Source organism: Stegodyphus dumicola, chromosome 11 (genome assembly GCF_044657685.1).
Source record: "Stegodyphus dumicola isolate Sdum_Otavi_A_Nest chromosome 11, ASM4465768v1".
NCBI lineage: Eukaryota > Metazoa > Arthropoda > Arachnida > Araneae > Eresidae > Stegodyphus > Stegodyphus dumicola.
In genome coordinates this window covers 25,167,185-25,190,705 of record NC_140778.1, presented here as the reverse complement: position 1 = coordinate 25,190,705, position 23,521 = coordinate 25,167,185, and positions in this window count along the sequence as shown.

The following is a 23,521-nucleotide window of genomic DNA, read 5'->3' as shown; positions in this document are numbered from 1 at the left end:
AAAACACATTTCATTGCACAGTGCCATTTAAATGATAGAATACATTTTCAAGCATTCGAGACACCTGGCAGGAATCAAAAGAATATTGTCCATTTTAAGCATCATAAAAAAAAAAAAAATGGTTTGAAGAAAGAGATAAACTGGCTGAATCGAGAGTAAAAGCTTTACTAAGCTGCACAATTAATAGTCAATTTGCAGTGAATTTTTCAATACTGTTAAAAATAACAAAGAGTTTTTAAACAAAGTTCACATTAGTGATAAAAACACTAGTCACCAATGATAAATACTAATGAATAATATACTGAGTTATTAAAAATTTATTTTAACTCATTGTTGTTTTTTGTTAACAACTTCTTTATTTAGCCTTTTCAATCTTTCTTTATTTTCCTTTTTTCTTAGTACAGTCAAAAGTCTTTAATCCGGACTCGTCGGGACTTAAGCGATTCCGGATTATAGATCATCAGTTTAAATCTGGTAAGATGGCATGCAGAAATTATAAAATTAAAAATATGAAACCGTAACTTATGAAATAAAGAGCAATTATGATCTAAAGGGTATCAAAATTTACAAAAAAAGCTTAATATTTATTTGTTTACTTTATTAAACATTTCTTTCAACGCGCGCATGCGTAAAGTATACATTACGCATAGTCGAAATTAGAAAATTGCAACCAGAAAGCTATTTAATGTGTATTCGTGATATTTATAATGACGAGGAATTTGATTTAAATCATATCAAAGACGGAGTACATCGAGATGAAATGCTACATTTAGTAAGGAATTATAAACCGAATAAAATGAAAACATCTGCCCTGAAGATAAGGATAGTGCTGACAGATCAACTTCCAGTTCATTGCGCGCCGCGACGTTTCCCCCCCCCTCGCAGAGTAGCGTGAAATTGATAAACAGATTTCGGAATGGATAGAGAAACAAAGGACATGCCTTTATCCAGTTTTTGCAGCAATTCCACTTTTTGTTTGATGGACATCGAAAGATGCTTTCGCTTTGTAGATCCTTTGGCAGCTCCAGAATCGGAAATTCTTTTTGACATAATGGAAAGTTCAAGCTTACTTTTATAAAATTGCTCTAAAAGTCTGCAAAAAATAATAAGCCGGATCCAATTATAAGATTAAGGAACAACGCAATCTGCAACATTAACTGAAACAGATAATTTTAGCGCTTTTTCAGGTTTTATTTTCTGAGCTAGTATTTTCTGGAAATTCTTCCGGTTTGAGCATAAACAATATGGTAAGCCTAGTCATTATAGGATCGATTACGAATAAAGTGTATGTCTTTTGGATTACTAATAGGTAAGATAATGTAATCAGCAACAATATAGACATATAATATAGAAGATGTACATAATATAATATATCTGTATATATAATATAGAAAGATGTACATAATATAATATATCTGTATATATAATATAGAAAGATGTACATAATATAATATATCTGTATATATAATATAGAAAGATGTACATAATATAATATATCTGTATATATAATATAGAATGATGTATATAATATAATATATCTGTATATATATATATATATATTTAAGATATAACAAAATATAATAGCTGTTTCAAAAAACAAATTGGCGACATCAAAATTAACATTCTAAATTTGGTACTCTGCCCCAGAATTCATCTCTTCTCACAGGTTCCAGATTTTTCTATCTTACGTAACGTTTTAGTGCAGATGCCTCTTGTCCAATCAAATTAATTGTAAACGAAAACTCTGAACTGAAGCTTTCCCACTCCCACCAGAGATTCTTTGCACACTTATTCCTCTGAAGTTCTGTGATACTCTGGCCTTCTTCTGCGAAAGCTCTCCTGCCGGCAAGAAGCTTTTTATGTATACTGTTGCCGCTTACTTGCTTAAAACTACGTACTTCAAAATGCAACTTAACTGTATTCAAATATAATAAGGAAACGTCTTGTCTGAAAAAGGGTAATTTGATATGCGTAAAAAAAATAGACTGTGAATTTTCAAGATACATTGTGTTAAATTGCGTCATCCTACTCTGACCATAGACCTTATAAGAAATAGACGAACCCAGTGGGCGGGGCGCGCGTCACCGACATGTCGGCAAGAAAGAGTAGGGACGATCTGGTTTACTTTAACATCGAAACCTATGGCGTTTGTATCACATAACTGCTTTTCATTATTAAATGTGATACGTTGTATAGTGATGAGATTATGAAAGCCACAGTTTTTTCCAAATAGGGTTTAACACATCTCATTCAAGCACTTTGTACTGCATTGCGCGCATTTTTTTTCACGCGTAATTCTTGTACAAACATCTTAACTTTGGTAAAACGGTAAAAGCTCTAAGCACAAAATTTATGAACTTAATTTTGCGTAAAAAATAAAGTAAAATTAAATAACATTGATAGTACGGGATGCTCTGAAATAAATAAGGTAAAATTGAAAAAGATCTGATATATTTTTTTTTAATTTAATGTACATTTTCAGGCAGTGATTTTCCAAACTATAATAACATTACAAAATGATCATATTTATAGGATTATTAAATTATTAATATTAAAGTGGATTAGTTATTTTAATAATTCATAAAATTCGGAGCATAAAATTTTCTAAGCGTAATGAAGGGGAGGGAATAAAGATAAAATAAAAGCTAGAAGCACTCAAATTTTATATTACGACCATAAGGAACCTTTTTTTAAGTTTTGTGTGTTACCTATATTTATTGAATATCATGTTCTTCGCCCGTAAACAACATACATTTGAAAACAGCATATCTTTAGAATTTCCGCACAGCAGATAAAACTGTTATTTTCCGTAGAGTGCTCGCTCTGAACTCGTTGAGTTTGTTAATCAAAAATTCGTTAAAGTTTTACAAAATATGAAATACATTAAAACAAATTCGAAATTCGGCCGTACAGATGCCCATGTTCCGGTGAAGGATTACATTATTCAAAATTTGATGGCTGTAGATACTGTCGTTTTTGTCACAGTGCAAGAAACATACATGTATTCGTGAAGATTCTTCATTATTTAATTTCTTTACATATAATACAGGGCGATAATATTTGGTAACAACAATTTGCAAGGAGCCACGGACACTTATAGTAAAACAGCGCAAAATGCCACTTCGAAACTAACAGTCTTTCTAGGCTACCGCCGCTTTGGGCTAATAAATTAAATTAACAGTAATTAAAAAAATCTTATGCAGAACTAAAAATAAATTTAAAAAAAATAATCACTATAAAATACAAGCAAAATTAATTATTAAGGTTAAATACAATTTTAATATTAGAATTAAATGTATAAAAATTTTTTAGGATTCAAAAGTGTTTATCATTATGTATTATGAAATATAATTGAAATAAAGTTCCTTTATAGAAATTGTGCTATACTACTCATCTATAATTTTAAAAAAGCAGCACAATTTAGAATTTTAAACAAAACTTTCAAAAATTCGTTTTTAAATATTTTAGTACTCTTTACTTATTTACACCAATAAAAGCATAAAAATTGCAAGAGAAAATTGCTTGTTTGAAATTTTCTATTAGTTCAGATTTAAAATATCATTTTCTAAAAGAAGTGGTTACAAATTTCCTTACAGCATAGGAAAAGCTAAAAAAATATCCAGCCCTGAAAGCATGGAATAGCTTTATAATTATTTGGAACGTTAATTATGCTAAATTTTTAAAAATCAATCCCAATTTCAAAAAATACAAATATGTAGAAATTCTAATTTGTGAAATGAGTCGCTACATTCAGCTTTTTCTTGACAATTATACACGCTGCAATAGGCAACCAATGTTAAATTTCTGCAAGTCGTCCAACTCCTCCGGATGTGATCAAGGTGACAGCCGGCAACGCCTCAGACGAGGGAGAAAACCCGTTTGGGTTAGTCTATTTCTTATAAGGTCCATGGTATACAAATGTAGGCGAGGAATGGGTTAAGGCACGCCTCATTTTGTAAAGACTCTCCCATCAGTAATCGCGTAAAACTATCTTCTAGCTAATGAATTGAGAATTGAATGATCTGTCTCGTGTATACGAACCACATTCCTTAGAAAGTTCTCCAAGAAGGCATCCCTTCCCTTAGGCAGATAGTCTTCGAGGCTTTATCTTAATCACAGAAACATGATCTTTCGGATATCCTAGCTGTAAAGTCCTTACAAAATGGGTCGTGGCTTTTAAGAACGCACGAACCCTGTTAATTTGCTTCGAAAAAAATGTCCCGAAATAAGTGCTACTGTTCAGGAACGTGCACGAACTCAGTTAATACACAATAATTTAATATGTTCATTATAATGTAGATTTTTGTGGCAACAGTGATGTTGTTTACGTATTACTTTGAGCGTGATAACGCATGGAATGTTATTCTTTTTGATATGTTTAGAATGCTAAATAAAATAGTTCGTTGTTAATTAAAAAGGTTTACTCTGCTAAATATATTACCATTCATCTGAAGTTATTAAATAAGTAAAGAAATTGATCTAATTTCAAACAACTGGCGTCCTTTGACAGGACGGAATGGCTATTTGAAGAAAACGAAACAACGGTTGAAAACGAAACATCGATTTCGTATTAGAATTTATCAAGTGAGTTTATGATTTATTTGATTATATCCTTTATTATTTGAATATATTGGACATATTGAATTTAAAATCATGGAAATTTTATTAAAAAAGCGTAAGCCACTAAGGCAATGGTTTACGATTACTGCCAATGCTTTAGATGCTGAAATTCTAAAGCCTCACGTGGAAGTTAATCAACTCCAAGTATTGAGCTTACAGTTGGAAGGAAAATTCAACAGATTAGATGTTCAGTCACAAATTTCCGAACTTTTATTGGAAGGTCAAAACGAAAGTGAATATTTAGCTGATTTTGACACGAATGAAACATATCGTGATAAATATATCAGTTTAAAAACAAAAGTAGAAAACAAACTGGTGAATTCCACTCCTGTAATTACACCTGGAATTTTAGAAAATTCCACGTAAAGGAACTTTAAATTACCAAAGTTGGAGCTTCAAAAATTCAATGGGGAGACCCGAAATTGGTTAGGATTTTGGGGACAGTTTAAGAAGATCGACGAAGATGTAAATATAGATGACGATGACAAATTTCAATACCTATTGCAGGCAACGGTCGTTGGATCTCCAGCGAGAGAGCTCATAGATAGTTATCCTCCCTCTGGCGCGAATTATAAAGAAGCTATCAAGCAGCTAAAATCTCGATTTGCACGAGACGAATTACTGGTAGAAATCTATGTTCGCGAATTATTAAAGTCGGTTTTGGCTCAAGCTAGCAAAAAAAGAAATATGACTCTATCCAACTTATATGATGAGTTAGAGACGCAACTCAGAGCTTTGGAGACGTTGGGAGTAAAAAGTGAGATTTATGCAGCTATGCTGTATCCCCTTGTAGAGTCTTCACTACCTGAAGAAATTCTGAGGGCATGGGAGCGATCTCGCCAGCGTAGGGAAAGTGTGGCACACACTGAAAATTTGGAAAATTTATTGCATTTTCTCCGAATTGAAGTTGAAAGTGAAGAGCGTCTTCAGTTGGCCCGTACAAGTTTTTCTGCTCCAGACAAATTGGACTCGGTTCCAGCCACAGCAGCTTGTATTTATGCAGGAGATTCAAAGAAGAAACAGCTTAGTTTTTGTGTTTGGTGTGACAAGGAAACACATAATTCTTATGAGTGCTTTAAGCTGCACAGGCTTTCATTGGAAGATAAAAAAAATTTACTAAGAAAGAAAAAAGCTTGTTTTAACTGCCTAAAAATTGGGCATGCTGCCGAAAAGTGTAAAAGTTCTGCCTAGTTTGCAACAAACGTCATGTAACGGTGATGTGCAGAGAACTAAAAGGTTCTAGAAGTTCAAAAAAGGAACCACCTAAAGCAGCTAACGAAACAAGTGAGATTTTATTGTCTAACCAAAAACTGCAAACAACTCTTCTCCAAACTATTATGGTGAAGATTGTCCATAATAGAAAAAAGGAGCTTGTGAGAACTCTTTTTGACAGTGGGTCACAAAGATCTTACTTACGGAAAGACATAATAAAGAGACTAGATTTAGTCCCATTAGATCAAGAGACTTTGAGCCACAATTTGTTTGGTGAAGTTGAAACTGAATCTCAGGTCCATGGTATTTTTGATATCGAAATACAAGGAACGGAAAATAAATTCAAATACGAATTATCGGTTTTAGATAAAGACAAAATTTGTGGATACATTCCTAGAGTGAAACTCAAACATATATGTTCCTCACTTCGAGAACATAAAATCAAAATCAGTGATTCTGGAAGAGATATACCAGATATCGGATTGTTAATAGGAGCCGACTATTCCGGACAGTTGATGACGAATAATATCATTCCAATTGACAAAAACCTTATTGCCATTGAAACAAAATTGGGGTTGGACCCTACAAGGCCCAGTGCAAAGTCATAATACCTTGCTTGGTACCGTCGGACTTTGTTATTTGGATCTCACAGAACTATGGAATTTAGAGACAATTGGCATAAAAGATCCGGCGGAAGTGAAGACTAAGGAGAATTTAGACAATGAAACAATCAAATTTTTCCTAGAGAACATTAAAGTAATCGAGGGCAATAGGTATGAAGTCTGTTTGCCTTGGAAGGATAGTCATTGGATTCTTGAAGATAATAAAGATAAAGCGGAAAAAAAGACTTTTCGCCAATACACGAAGACTTCAGAAGATGGGATTTTTCGAAGAATATGATGGTATTATTAAAGGCTGGCACGAGGATATAATTGAAATAGCTCCGAATAATAATGATACTGGTCACTATTTATCTCATCAAGCAGTAATCAAGGATTCCAGTCTGACTATGAAAGTGCGACCTGTATTTGATGCATCATTGAAGGATCAAAATGGGAATTCTTTGAATGCTTGCCTCGAAAAGGGGCCGAACTTAATAGAAATGCTTCCAAAACTTTTGATACAATTCCGGCAACATGCAATTGGTGTTACTGCCGATATAAGGAAAGCTTTCTTACAAAGTTTCTTCTTTCAAATCAGTTTGTGTGTCACAGACAGAGACTTTTTGAAATTCCTGTGGTGGAAAGATTCAAGCAAAACCGAGATTATTACCTACAGACACTGTCGTGTCGTGTTCGGCATTTCTTCGAGTCCATTCCTGTTGGGAGCAACGATTTCTTACCATTTGGATAATGCTCCACAAGATTTAAGAGGAACGGCACTTAGATTGAAGAAATCCTTTAATGTCGACAATTGTATAGCTAGTTTCGATACTGAAGAAGAAGTAGTCAAGTTCAAAGAAGAGTCCCAAACTCTAATGTCTTCAGGAGGTTTTGACCTTAGAGGGTGGACTGCTGCACCATTCAAAGATAGAAGCATGACTTCCTATCAGAAGGTCATTCCAATTCTGGGACTCTCATGGGACACCGAGAATCTATTGCAATTTAACCCCTTTGACATTTTCGGAGAGTGCTCACACGAAACGATCTCTTTTGTCAGTCTCACAGAGGATATTCGATCCCGTCGGATTTACAAGTCCAACCACGTTAATTCCAAAACTCATTCTGCAAAAAACATGGAAGATGAAACTTACCTGGGATGAAAATCTTCCACAAGGTATAGAAATAGAATTTCAGACTTGGCTCAAAAGACTACACTTCTTGAATTATTGTAAAATTTGAAGAAGACTTGTGATTGGACCCTTCGATGACTGCTCTATCTCTCTACATTGTTTTAGTGATGCTAGTAAGGTATCTTATGCAGCATGCATTTTCTTACGTGCATATTTTGAGGGCAAAACTTCAGTACAATTGGTATTATGTAAATCAAGAGTAGCACCTGCCAAAGAAGTAACTATTCCCAGATTAGAGTTGCTTGGAGCACTTATAGCTTCTCGGCTGTACCGTCAAGTCATTGACGCTGTTAAATTGACAAAGTGCCAAGTGTACTTTTGGAGCGACTCGTCTATAGTTCTGATATGGATTAAAAAAGACTCCCACTGGAGTGTTTTTGTGGCCAATCGTGTAGCTGAAGTAAGGAGATGCACAAATCCGGACGACTGGCATTATGTACCAAGCTTAAGCCATCCAGCTGATCTTCCCTCTAGAGGGTGCGATGCCAAAATGTTGCTACAGAGCAGATGGTGGGAGGGGCCGCATCAAGTGAACTTGGATTCTAATAAAAACGTGGAGAACTGAAATTCAAAAAAAAAAAAAAAAAAAAAAAAAAAAAAAAAAAAAACTCATTTTAGTGAAAGTTTTTCATTTTAAGTATTAGTAATTTTTATTATTTAAACTGAGTTCCTTGCGCTTGACACTTGCTGCAAAGAAATTTTATGTCAGGTTCCAATTTAGATACCTTGAGTCTCAAGTCTCCCGGTTTCATTATATCCAACTGATTTTTTTTTTAAGCAGCAAATCATTTATGGCACAAAATTCGCATTCAGCAAAATATGAAGATGGAAGCGGTAACAATAGTTCTCTTGCAAATTTTGTTGCATTTGGATATCTGATTCTGGTTTCCTCACAAAGCTATGTCATCGCTCCTTTTATATTAAATAAAATTTTAATTGACTCATCATTTTGCATTTATGCGAGTTCTTCTTTTTACTGCATGTTTGAAATATCAGCCAAATCCACTAGCATTGGCTGCCTCATCGAAGTTGGGAAATCAATTTGTTTTAAGTTACAAAATCTTTTAAATCATCCGATAAAATTTTCAGGTATGAATTGGTATGAATTGAGTTATCTATGAGTATATAGTCCTGGGGACTTTTACTCAGAAATTATTTACCCTGCGGGGTTATTTAAAGTGGAAAGTTTCTTTTGAAAACCTCGTCGCATGGGTGTCGCCATCTATTGGAACATCAGGAAGTAACAAGAAGTAAAATTTTGAACTTAGTTTTCCTCTTCTGCGAAATCAAGAGCAATCTTCACTGCTAAGAAAGCGATAGAAAGTTTTTCTGTACTGGATTTAGCGGATTTAATATTAACTGCAACCTCGTTCATATCTTGAATGAATTTAAAAAAACTAGGGATATTGGATTATCATTATCTGCTGGGATCTTCTGCTGTTTAAAGACGGTGCTGAATGGGATGTTTCTTTGAATTTCTTTAATTTCAGTTTCAGATTTAGATGCGAGTGCTGGGAAATCTTTAAGATTTGGAATCTCTTGGGTTTTCTCTGCAGGTTTAGGAGTTTGAAAACGCTTTTTATAAATCGGGCAACCACGGTAGGACGATACATGCTCCCCACGGCTAAAATAGCAGATGGGTTTTTCTTCACGTTTTAAAGAGCAAGTATTAGATCTGTGATTCTGGAAACATTTACAACATATTTCTTTTTTATAGCAATTCGCCTGTGAATGTCCATAGCTCTGACACTTGAAGCATTGAATTGGTCTTTTAGTTTTAGGTGCATATTTCTCAATAGTGATATTGAAGTTAAAAATATTATTTAAGTTGTAAATCGCTTCTCCTAATTTATTCCTTTCAAGTTCAATGAAGTATATGGGTAATTTTATGATATCACTTTCTATTCTCTTTGTGAACTGTTTAACTTTTAGTACTGGGAATTTTCTAAGTTTTAGGTCTTCAAATATTGCAGTTTCTGAGATGCTTCTGGGCATATTTTTTAGAATGACTTTAATGTTAGTTTTGGAATAAAGTTGATACGTATGGAATTCTATGCATGATTTCTTTAGAAATTCGATGGCGCTGTTGTAATCCTCTTCGGTGTAAGTATTTAAATAAACGTTTTTGGCTTTCATCTGGGTTTCATATTCGTTTTTTAGGATTTTAGTACTTAAGATTTTCTGTAGATCAATCCAATCTAATTCAACTTGCGTGATGACTATTGGTGGGATTTTTATTTCAGATTTATGAAAAATTTTCAGATGATCAACAATAAAAAGTATAGCGGTAGTCACGTCACATTTTTGGAACCAATGAGACTTTTCAAAATTTTTGTGGTGAATGGTATATGCCTGACATAATTCAACAAAGATAATGAAACCAAATATCTTCCTTTTGCATCGTTTTATTTGCTCCTTCAAGTTGTTTATTTAATATGTTTAATTTTTCAAAGATATCGGCTAAATAACCCACAATTGCCTTGTTATCATCCGTTAAAGGATTTTTCATTTTAGGTTTGTCGCTTATAAAATAACTAAGAGTATCAAATAGTTCCATAAATCTTTCTAAGCAGTTCCCTTTCGACAGCCTTCTTACTTTAGTGTGAAGTACAAGTCTCATATAGTCTTCATTTTGTTCTCCATAAAATAACTTGAAAAGACGTTCACATTTGGCCCTAGCTTTAATAGCATTGATACACTTTATAACTGAATTTAGTACTTCATTTAGAACAGGCGAATTTTTAGCTACCAGGTTTTCTCTATGAATAACACAATGCGCAAGAAGCATGTCTGGATTCTCATCTTTTATCAATTTTAAGCAACCCTTTTTCTTATTCCCTGCTTTATTTTATTTTTCAACTATCATATTAGGAGCACCATCTGCAGTACAAGATGTATTATATTTTTATTGGTATTGTAGAGTCATTAGGTTAATTGGAAGCAGAAAAGACGAAAAATATGCAACCGCCTTCGCCGGGAATCGAACCACTGACCTCTGGAACACCGGCAGAGCGTGCTACCGTTACACCACGAAGGCACGCTAGGGAAGTGGAAGAAATACTTTATAGTATATTTTTTATATCTAAGTAATTTTTTAGCTTACTATAAATATCTTTGGAGGTAGTGGTGCTGTCTAATGATTTACAGAAGAACACTTCTTCGGCAAAATCCCCTTTATGAATATATCTTGCATAAGTTACAAGTATGGCCTCACTGTCTCTCAAAGTTGGTTCATCCATTTGCACCGAAATTTTTTTTCAGCTTTTCAACAAGTTGTATTTCAATATCCTCATTTAATCTTTCTTCTGCAAACAATATTATTAGTGGCATAGCTTTAACGTCATTGTCATCTTTTTCTAGAACAGTTTTAAATGCTGATATTGATGGTTTGATTCAATTCTCCCCTATAGTACGGCTTTTCCCAGATTAAGCGATGAGTAATGAAATTTGATAAATAGCCTCAAGAGCACGATTAACAGTTGCGTTATGAGGAGTAAATAGAGACTTTAATATTACTCTTTTTTTTAAAAATTTTCCTTAAAGTATGAAAATAATTCAAATCTGAATTAATATTAGCATTACGTTTCGCCTTCAAATGTGCCTCAAGACGACCTAATTTCGTTGATTCGTTGGTCAGGTATTATTGGCATAAAAGACAAAAGTTGACCGTTTATGGACCGGGTATGAAACCAAATTTTAAATATGCCTCCGAGTACTGTCGAACGTTTTTTTTTTTTTCTTGCTTGCACCCCTCATTTCACTAAGGGCTGAAAGAAATAAATATAAGATCAATATAAACAAAGGTGAAATCAGCTGCTGTTGCCATTCAAGGAAAGAATAATATAACGGTTGCCATTCCTACAGTAAAAAAAAAATAAATTCGTTGGCTGAAATGTGCGAGAAATGTCTGGAAAGCATAATGTGTCAGTTATTTAAATGCCTTTCAAAGCATTTAAATGTCCATGTCTACAGCGAGAATTCTTTATAAAATATTTAAAATGCACGGCAATTTAAAAACTTTTTTACGTATACATCACTTACATTTTTCTTAATTTTGGGGAATAAAAAATGAAATTTCGAAAAAATTTGACTTCATGAAACATATTTAGAACGTCCCTTGTCTCCTTAAACTCTGGACGAGTCCATTTTCGAATTGCCCCCCTTAACAGTCGCATTGCCCACTTGTGGGGCGTGGGCCCCACGTTGGGAAACACTACTATATATCTTACCCTTCAACTTCTTTGCCTAGAGTCTGTTGTCCTCTCTCCTGGCGGGAATATTCAAATGAAAAACAGAACGATAGTATAGAGGCGCCTTGTATTTATACCAACGCCTCTTGCGAAATAAATGGAGAAATTGTAACTCTTTCCTAACACCCAATACAAATTAACCTTGGACCAATGAAATAATTCAAATTAATGTACGTCGAGAATATACAACAGAAATGAAGTAAGGCATTTTGATTTTTTGCAGCCAGTCAGCTACCTAGGTTTTAAAAATGGGTTAATTTTTTTATAGTTTTTAAAGATTTTTCAGATTTTTTTTGTCTTATTTTCTTTTAATATGCCTTCTTCTAGTATTCCTCACTATATTTAGCGAAACGCAACCACTTAGTTAGCGGGCACGTCCGCGAAGCGGCCCTAATACTGTTGAATGTAATTATGTCAATTTTTAGCTTTTCTTATTAAGGCAAGTTATACTATATATTATTTAGGTTGCAAGAAATCATGAGGGGGTCTAGGAAAAAAACTCTCAGGGGCAGAATATAGAACCAGAGCAAGAAATAGAACCAAACAGAGAAAACAAATTGCAGCTAAAATGAAAAATGGCTTCATGGAAAAGACGAACCGCCAGATCCTGCCGCAAATTCCGATGGTGCCGAGATTCTAAACGATATTGATATTTCTTGCAATTTGCATGACCAAGATGAGGAATCTTCATTTATCATCCTCAAACAGACTTCTTTTCAACAACTGAGAGAACAACTTCATAGACCTCAAACTAACATCTAGAGGACATGAAATTAGGATATAAAGTATTTTCTCATTTAGGTGAGTGTGGGCAACAGAAAGAAGACTTAAAATCTTTTGATTTGTCGGACCCAGATAGTTGGCCAATCACAGAAAAAGTGAACGATCAGCAACGATCTTTCTTAGCAGTCAAGCTGTATTATTAGCCGAAAAATATCCAACAATGTAGACGTTAGGTACACTGAACGTGATGGAAGACATTTGACATTTTCATTATGGCACAGAACATTAGCAAATAATGAAAGGCTTAAAAGATCTTGGATTATATATTCTAAAACTAAAAATACTTTTTTTGTACACCCTGTGAGATTTATCAGAAACATGCCACTGCTGTTAAATCAGCATTGTGTACTACAGGATTCACTAATTGGAAAAAAGCTTTAGAAAGGTTAACTGAGCACGAAATATCTGAAATACCACAGAGAGTGCATGATTAAGTGGTGGAAAGACTACAACAAATGAAATAGTGTCAAGGCATCATGACATTAAGAGACTAATTCACACAGAGAAACAAAAATGGAGAAAGATCCTACAGGTGAGTATGGATGCTGTATTGTATCTTTCGACAAACAGTCTTTCCTTCCGTGGGTCTGATGAAACCCCTAGCAGTCTGCTCACAAAGTGTTCTCTGCCAAGGCAATTTTTTGAATTTAATGACTCTGCTAGTCAAACATAACTCTTAAGTACCAGTTAGAATACCTAAAGAAGGGACAAGTATCATATTTAACAAAGGTAATTCAAAATGAAATTACTGATGTAATGACGAAAACAGTTCGCAATAGCATTTTATATGATATTAAAGAAGCCAAATATTACACAATAATGTTCGATTGCATTCCAGATGTGTCGCATACAGAACAAATGAGCCAGGTGATTCAATACGTAAAAAATATGTGGGGATGTGTGTGAAATAAAGGAGAGCTTTATTGATTTCATAGAAATTGATGGAAAGACACAATGTATTTCTCAACGGATTGTGGAAAAACGGACACTTGATGGTTTGGATATTGACAATGTTATGGTCAATTTGAGGATTACGGATCTAACATGGCCTGTACGTACCGGCCATATTAGATCCTGGAGTACAAGCCAGGATTACAGAAATGAATAAGCTGGCCGTAATATATGTGATGTTTCGCTCACTCTTTGAATCTTGTCTGTGTGCTTTCTGCCTCGTCTTGCCCCGAAGCAGTTAACTTCTTTGGAATTATCCAGAAGATATTTAGCTTTTTTGTCGGATTCACTATTCGATGGGATATTACGAAAAGATGTACAAAAACCAACTCAAAAGGAAGCAGCCAGACGAGATGGTCGTCAAAATATGTGGCTGTGAAAGCCCTTCTAACGAATTTACGAGAAGTAATAAAATCCTTGAAAGAAATTAATTATCTTTCAAAGTACTATATTACTATTTCAAAATTAATTTTCTATCAAAGTACGAAGCAGGACATCTGCTACATGTTGTAAAAATTTTCGAATTTATTATCAGCCTGACAATTTGGGCTAATATTCTTCGAGAAAGCAATCGAATAAATTCTGAAATTCAAATGGAAGATATTATTCTTGCACATTCCGTCGCATTAATGGAGGGTCTGACCAAAACTTTGCAAAAAAATGAGAGAAATTCCTGCGGAATATTGGATAAAAGAATTTAAGGCAGCAGCCGAAAAATTTGATGAATTGTGCGAGAATGAATCACGAACATCGTGTTCAGCTACTTTCATCGTGTTCAGCTACTTATACAATGAAATATACAATGCTACTATACAATGAAACATACTATACAATGAAACAGCTACTATACAATGAAAATTGTATTTGATAGAATCTTATCAGAAATTAAAACGAAGGCAAACAGGGCTATTACAAATTCAAATTTTCATTTTTTAGTGGTCGTGAAATATTGAATATGTCAACTGAAGAACTGCAAAAGAATGGAGCAGATCTTGCACAAAAATATGAGCGAGATCTCTAAACGCATTTGAGTTCTGTCAGGAACTTGCCGTTTTTAAAAAACAAGCCCCAGTGTTATTCGTCGACATAGCTTTTTATCTCTTGCAACACATCTATCTACACCTATGATTTTCAGAATGCCTTTCACAATATTTGTATTGCCTTGCGGATTTACTCTATGCTTCCAACAACATCCGCAAGCTGTGAGCGACTTTTTAGCAAATTGAAACTTATTAAAAACTATCTGAAATCGTCGATGAGCCAGGAGCGTTTATCAAGTCTCCCAACAGAAAATCAAACAGTACATCAAGTTAATTATGACGATGCCACCGATTTATTTTCAGAACAAAAGGCTCGCAAAGTAAAATTTTAATTCCGTAATATTTTAAGAGCGTTAGGTAAGAACATAAAATTATTATTGAAATAAGAATTATGAAAAGAAGTACAAATACTAACCTTTTCCTTTCAGCAGTAGCCAACTTATGTAATCTATTGTTTGTAACTAAAGATTATTTTTGTTACGAGTGCATAATCAAGGGTATTGAAAGATGTATATAATTTTAAAGGTACCATAAGGTAGTTTTCATTCTTTAAGCGTAACATTCTTGCTAAAATCTTCTTTAAACATAACACTTTGTATAAGCATAACTATACAAATTGCTATCATTCATCACACAATGAATGTTTCTTTTATGCGGAAGTTTCCCATTTTTCGATTTGTATGGAAGTATCGTGTGTCGAAAGACTATCAGTGCACTGTCAAGAGAGGTTCTAAATGTAAACAAAAAACACTCCATCTGGAGACCGAAGCCCTCGGAGCAGTGCTTCACTCGCAGTGCGGGGTTAACCCTTCCTTTCTTTCTTACCCCCATCGTCTGGCTAGTTATTGTTGCAAATACTGCAAAATTGCGTATTTCGAAGAAAATGATTATTACAGTACAAAAATAGTCTTTTGCAAGAATGTGTAAATACACTTGTAAGGATCTTAAGTTTTACTAACGTTTATTTTATTTTAAATCTTTACTATCACTTCTTATTTTCTACTTCCGGCCAGAATTAAAAGCTTTAATTTATTTATGTAAATTTGTCTGGCGAACGCCAAGTACTTAAGTTGTGGCTTTTTGCCAAGCGAGAGAGGAAGGAGTTAGTAGAAGCAGGCCGCTTGCCTTAGCAGTTTTTACTCGGTTGCTGGTTGCCTTCCAGGCCAGAGGTTTAATCCTCTTAATAATTTTAAACGTATTGTAGTGTTAACAGTTCTCTGTACTACATACGGCTTCCTGTTAATATACGGCCAATCTTCCACGTAGACCCTTGTTTATTATTCCAAAGTTAAGTTAGAGTTTAGTTAATACTTTTATATTCTTACGTTCAGACCACAAGTGGTTGGTCTCTGTATTCCGAAGTCCGGAAATTATTGTAAAGAGTGAAAAATAAAGGGTTTCGTATACCCTTCCTGTGTATCTTGTCTACTTCCCACATTTATTGAACATAGCTTTAGTAAGCTCCCTGTTCCGAGTCAGGTTCTTGAATGTTCCCCAAGCAAGTAAGAAGAAACACAGAACCTGATAGTGGCGCCCGACGAAGAAGAATAACCATGGCCGAGTTTCAACAAGAACCTGTGCTGCCTGCAGAAGCGGCTCAGAATCCAGAAATGCCAGCTGCCGCCCTGGAAGGATTTGGTTACATCGTCCAGACCATGCGCGCAGCGATGAAACCAGAAGCAACATTTAATGGAAACTCACCGGTAACCAGTTTTTTGGAAAAACTAGAGGACCACTTCATGATGTATCCCGTGAACGAGTTCCAGAAAGTTACCTTAGCTACCAGCGCTTTGAGAAGCCAAGCGCTTAATTGGTTCAAATGTATAGGCAGAAGTCTCTTGGGTCAAGCAGGAAGTCCCACCTATACTTACGAAAATTTCAAGACTGCCCTAGTAAAAGCCTTCCCTGTCGTAAGGGATCGTGCGAAATTAGAAGCGGAACTTTTCAGCATATATCAGCAAAGAATCGAAAATCTTTCCACCTTTATTTTAAGAAAAATTCACGTCTTCAAACTCTTGTATGGAAACCGTCCGGATCCTGAGATAATTCAAGTGATTTTGCCGAGGTTACTTCCCCAAGTACAAGACTTTATTGAATTAAGGAATCCGACTACACTAGAAAAGTTATTTGAGCTAGCAATCCAGTTTGAAAGTAGAAGAACGGCGGGCATTGAAAGAAGACGCCAATATTAACAACGAAACCAATTTGGTGAGCCAAGACCACAGCAAAGTCAAGCACATTACGTAAGCAAAGCGAATCAGTGGGCAAGGAAACCCGAGCATCCAAAAACAGCCGGCGAACGTCGACAGTTCAATAGCAATCATGGAAAAAAGTCTCAAGGCCAGTGGAAAAAGAAGGAAAGCATGGAAAGAAAAAAAGATTTAAACTAAAACGGATTTCTGCTGACGGGAGGGTGCGGAATCATTACTGGAGCTCCTTGGTTTGTCCGTAATACAGTACTTCACAACGACCTCAAAATTAATACAATAGATGAAGAAATACTCAAAAGTGTTCATAAATTCTATGAAAACCTTGCTACCCATCATTCTGCTATTATACAAAATATTGGAAACTATAATTTTACAATAGATCAACCTTACAAACGACCACGCACCATTCATCATAATGTTCATTGGTAGTTTTGTATAAATTCTAAATATATTTTATTGACTTTTGCTTTAATCATAGTGGACTCTTGAACTTAAAAGCATTAGTTTTTTCATCTATTTAATCAAGAATTTGTACATTTATTCAAGATTTCCTATTGGTCCAGGAGGACACATCTATATATTCAAGATTTTTTATCTCTACTTATCTACTATGCATCAGATTTTAAAACTTTTAATTATCTCAAGTATTTTACTCCATATTATTCAACAAAAATGTTACTGCACCTGTATATAGACTTTTATTATTTAAAAAATGCGCAAATTATGCATTCTACAGTTCTTCTTGACTCACCAATCACCATCATGGGATAGGCCACGTGACTCACAATTAAACTGGATGTTTTACACTCCGTTCTAGTTCACTCTCTCGCACCTAGATGGTGCCACCTCTGGTACTTTCCGTCATTTCTTTACATCAAGTATTTTACCTTTACTCATATACGCCTTATCTGGATTTACACTCCACCACTCTTAAAGCCTTAAATGGATAGTTAAAATAGATCGAGTAATGCACTTTCATTAGTACGGAACTTGAATGTAAATGTTATGACCTGACCTGACCTGGGAGGGTGCGGAAATCCGAAGGCCAAGAAAACCCCTCTTCCTTCAAGTTAAATACAGTAATGGTGAAAAATTTGACTCTTCCGAAGATTGAAGTGTTGGTGAATAACATCCCAGCCACCGCACTCCTGGATACAGGCGCGCAGTGTTCCTGTGTGGCGGAAGACTTTTTTAGGAAGTATTTTCGGAAATACCGCATATATAATTCGGATAATACGACAGTGTTAGCTGCGCAAGGAGAAAGATGCAAGTGCATAGGTAAATTACCGCTATACGTCCGTATCAAGGACGAACAAGTAAAGGTTATGTTTTTTATAGTAAAGAATCTGCAAGCACATATTATCTTAGGAATAGATTTTCTTTCAGAGGCAGAAGCAACGCTGGATTTTAATGAAGCGTCCCTTAAGCTGATGATGAAACCAGTTCGAGAAGAAAAAACGGAACCGCCAATATTAAACCTAAACCACCTGCCTAAGGAAGAGCAACAAAGATTTCCGACAAATGGTAAGTGAATTTGCTTCGTTATTTAGTGATATTCCAGAATTTACTCAAGTTACTAACCGGAACCGGAATCGACACCGGATAAGAATAAAGAAAAAATTATAGAATGGCACATTAGAGATATGTTACGGAAAAAGATCATAACGCCCATCTCAAGTAGTTATGCTAGCCCGGTGGTTTTATGTAAGAAAAACAATGACTATCCATTAACACATCCAAAAAGGTGGCGTTTCGCGATTGACTATCGTAAATTAAACTCCATAACTAAATATCCGGTATATCGGTTACCTATTATTCGGTTACCTATTAAGAAATTCTAAGGAACATAACGTCTACCAAATATATGACGACTTTAGACTTTACGGCTGGTTATTTTCAAGTAGGGGTTAGACCGGAGGACGTGCCTAAGACTGCTTTTATAACCAAGTCTGGCACTTATGCATTCCTGCGTATGTCGTTTGGCCTTTCAGGGCCACCGGCAACATTTCAGCGATGTATGGACATTGTGTTAAGGCCTGTTCTTGGAAAGTCTACATTTATCTATTTAGACGATATCATTATTACTAGTGATAACCTGGACCAACATGTACAGGATTTAAGACAGGTGTTTTCTTTATTAAATGAGGCCGGTCTAAAAGTTAATGTCGAAAAGTGCAAATTTGCAGCCCCTGAATTAAAATATTTAGGTTACAAAATATCTCAGAAAGGAATCGAGACAGACGAATCAAAAATAATCGCTGTGCAAAGGTATCCGCCGCCAAATATGGCGAAGAAGCTCTCTTCTTTTCTAGGACTTTGTTCATATTATAGGTCCTTTATAAAAGATTTTGCAGCTATTGCTGAACCATTGTTAAAATTAAAAAGGAAAAAGGTAAGATTCTCGTGGACGGCCGAAGCCAATAGTGCTTTCGAAAAATTAAAGCAAGCATTAACGCAAGCCCCTGTGTTGAAATTTCCTGAAAAGGATGAGAATTTAGAAATTTCAGCGGATGCTTCGGATTACGCGGTAGGTTCGGTACTTTCGCAAAATCAGCAGCCCGTGGCATTTTTTAGTCGAACTTTAAATCCAACACAAAGAAATTATTCCGCGACTGAGAGAGAGGCACTTGCAGTTCTGTTAGCAGAGCAAAAGTTCCGAGTCTATTTTGGAAGAGCGCCAATAACAGTGTATTCTGATCATGCGGCGGTAACTAGATTGTACTCAGGGAAAAACTTATCCCCAAGGTTAATAAGATGGGCACTCAAGCTACAAGAATATAATCTGGTAATCAAGCATACCCCCGGAAAGGAAAATATCGTAGCAGATGCCCTATCCAGAATAAAAATAGATGAAGAAGGTAATACTGTAAAGGTGACAATGCTCACAGCATGTACAATAAATTCCCGAGAAACTGTAATAACCGAACTGGGTAAGGATACTGAGTTTGGAAACATTTATGAGTATTTAAAGGATCCTGAAAATTTTAGCCACCAATATATTGTGGCGATAAGAAATAGGGCGGCCCATTACGAACTAATAGATGGTCTATTATTTTATACAAAAACTACAAATTCCAACAACGAATTTCGACCTGTTATCCCAGCTAATCTTAGATTAAATATCCTGCAGGAGTTACACGACAGCCCATTAGCTTCTCATGCTGGTATTCGAAAAACTATCCAACGCGTACGCGAGGCAGTCTATTTTCCTGAACTGCAAAAGTTAACAAGGGCGTATGTCCAGTCCTGCCCAACATGTCAAGCAGTTAATTATATTAATTTCCGCCCGGCCGGGTTTCTAAATAGTATTAAATCCGATTTTCCAAATGAAATAATTGGCATCGATTTATTGGGCCCTTTCCCAAAAAGTCATTTAAATAAAAGTCGGTATCTCCTTGTTATGGTTGATCGTTTTAGTAAGTGGACCGAAATTGTTCCCTTAAAACGAGCCTCCGCGAAATTAGTTACTGATTCTATTTTAAATAAATATATTTTAAAATACGGGGCGCCCCTAAAAGTTATATCGGATAATGGTCCTCAATTTGTAAGTAATATATTTGCAGACATGTGCAAAAAACTGGGCATACGTCATTTAAAAATGGTCCCGTATCGGCCGCAATCAAATATAGCGGAACGGGTCAATAGAAATATAGTGAAAATTAACCGTAGTTATGTTAGAAATTTTCATAAAAGCTGAGATAACTATGTCAATGAATTTGCTTTCGCCCTTAGGACCGCAAAACATGATACAACGGGCAAAACTCCTGCTGAGTTAATTTTAGGTGGAAAGATTATAACGCCGTTAGATAAATTATTTTATGTTCAACAAAGAGCCCCAGAATTTAAAATGGGTGATATAGAAAAATTAATTAAAGAAGCAAAAAAGAACACTGAAGTAGCACAAAGAAAACAGAAGCTCTATTATGGTTTGAAACGACGGGGAGTAACTTATAAAGTAGGAGATGAAGTATTAAAAATTAAGCATTCACATTCTTCAGCACCAGAAGATAAAACCGCCAAATTTTTTCCACGATTTGAAGGACCATATGTCATAGAAAAAATAACTCACGCTGTAGTGGTGTTAAAAGCCAGGAATGGTGAAACATGCTCCGCAAACATTGACCAAATAAAACCATACTATGACCGTAATAAAATGCAAATATTTAAAGATCTTTTGCAGGATCCGGCACGGCAGGCACAAGCTCCAGAGGTGGAACAACGACAAGCACAAGGACAAGCCATTAGGAGTCAGGAGCAATTGAAAAGAAATTGGAAAATTGAAGGTAAGAAGAAAAAGAAGCCGTTCCACCGAACAGAAAAGAGAGCTCACGACCACCCCCAGAATGAAGAAGGGAGAAGTACGACGAATGCAAAGAGAGCCAGGAGAAATAACGGCAACTATAACCCGGCTCCCAAACGGAAGATCTACTCATCGGACAGGACTCTACGCAGCAAATGTCGCCGAATTACGGAAGGAACTCCAGCGGCGGAGGAAAAGATACAAGGAAAATTTGATTTGCCAGCAACGAGATCCAAGCAGGAACGAGAGAGAAGTGTCCCGGTTCCGCCAAGACCAGCGGCCATCAAACGGCCAAGACCACAGGCAGAGGCGAAAAAGAAGGTATTCAAGGGTGACCGAACTGGTGGGAAAAGAAAGCTCCTAGAGGAAGGCACTGCAGGGCGAGCCCGCACAAGAAGGAGGATAAATCAAACTAGAATCTTTGCTACCTTCCAGGACTGGGCAGAGAAAAGAATGTCCGAATATCACAAAGATAAGTAAAATTTTATGTTACTTTGCAAACTTAAGTTAATCTTTCATTCTTACTGCAAGTGGCAGATTTCAAGACGTTTTACCTCATGTGAGGTCTACCTTTATCGCCAAAAAGGCGAGAAATGAGTTGTTACCTATTTTGGTATTATGTTTTTCAATTACTCGCGAGTAAAACTAAAGTTGATGTATAATAGGAGTGTGTAAATACTTGAATATTGTAAAAGTTATTGTATAAATTTTATTTAAAACATTCTGGCAAGAAAGAAGTTTTAGTCTGAAAGACTTTTGAAATGTAGTATTTCAATGTAGAAGAATTGGTACTTGCTTAGAAAAGAATAGAAGTTAACAATGTACTACTAATGTATGTTTTAAAATGCGTAAAATTAACGGCATGTTAATATGTTCTTATATACAATGTGAACTGTTATTTTAAGCTTTAAGAAATACTGTGATATGGTAAAAGTGAAAGTAATGCCAAAAATTTTAAACTTATTCGTGTGACTGAAAAAAAAAAAAAGAAAAGTATTGTGAATATGTGTTAAAGGTTGAATGAATGTAGTTAGGCTCTCTGACGCTACACTTCAGAGTTAGCCACTTTCAGAATAGTACCTCAGGGTTTAGAGTTGAAGATAGGGTGTGTTACGAGGTCTTGTTATGTTGAATTTTAACACATTAGTGTTTTGATTGTAGGCGGCAGTGTTGAATACGTATACATAAACACATTCGTGTTTGGTGTTTTCTTTTACAACACATGTCAGAGAACACGGGGAGAGATAATTAAAATAAAGTCATGAATGAAATAAGAATGTTAAGAGAAATATAAATATTCATGTGACTTGCCATTTAATTTTGTAACATTTCATTAAATTAGTTTTCCTTCCAGATCTCTGGAAGGAACCAGATTTCAACTAAAAGCACCTGTTTAGATGCAGTACAGATGAAAAGTAATTGTCCATGGAGCTGATAATGTAAAAACAAATTTTTTTTTTTTTAAATTTCTAGTTTCTAGTGAGAAATGTTTGTAAAAGATTGGCCTCGCGTTAGATTCTAGAGCTAAAAGTTTTCAACAAGGTCGTTTTAGACCTCAGTTTCAAACTAGTTAACTCTGGCGGGAAGTATGTAAGGATCTTAAGTTTTACTAACGTTTATTTTATTTTAAATCTTTACTATCACTTCTTATTTTCTACTTCCGGCCAGAATTAAAAGCTTTAATTTATTTATGTAAATTTGTCTGGCGAACGCCAAGTACTTAAGTTGTGGCTTTTTGCCAAGCGAGAGAGGAAGGAGTTAGTAGAAGCAGGCCGCTTGCCTTAGCAGTTTTTACTCGGTTGCTGGTTGCCTTCCAGGCCAGAGGTTTAATCCTCTTAATAATTTTAAACGTATTGTAGTGTTAACAGTTCTCTGTACTACATACGGCTTCCTGTTAATATACGGCCAATCTTCCACGTAGACCCTTGTTTATTATTCCAAAGTTAAGTTAGAGTTTAGTTAATACTTTTATATTCTTACGTTCAGACCACAAGTGGTTGGTCTCTGTATTCCGAAGTCCGGAAATTATTGTAAAGAGTGAAAAATAAAGGGTTTCGTATACCCTTCCTGTGTATCTTGTCTACTTCCCACATTTATTGAACATTTAGTAAGCTCCCTGCTCCGAGTCAGGTTCTTGAATGTTCTCCAAGCAAGTAAGAAGAAACACAGAACCTGATATACTCATGTCCATAAATTAAGGATAATGCAAAATCAGGCAAAGGAAGAGTTAGAAGCAAAACAAATTTGACTTATTTGTAAAGCTTATTTATTAAACAAAAGGTAAAAAGCAAAAAAGATGCTATATGTTTGATATTATTAAAAAAAAATTAGCGATTTTTTCTCCCTGGAGCAAATTACAAAAA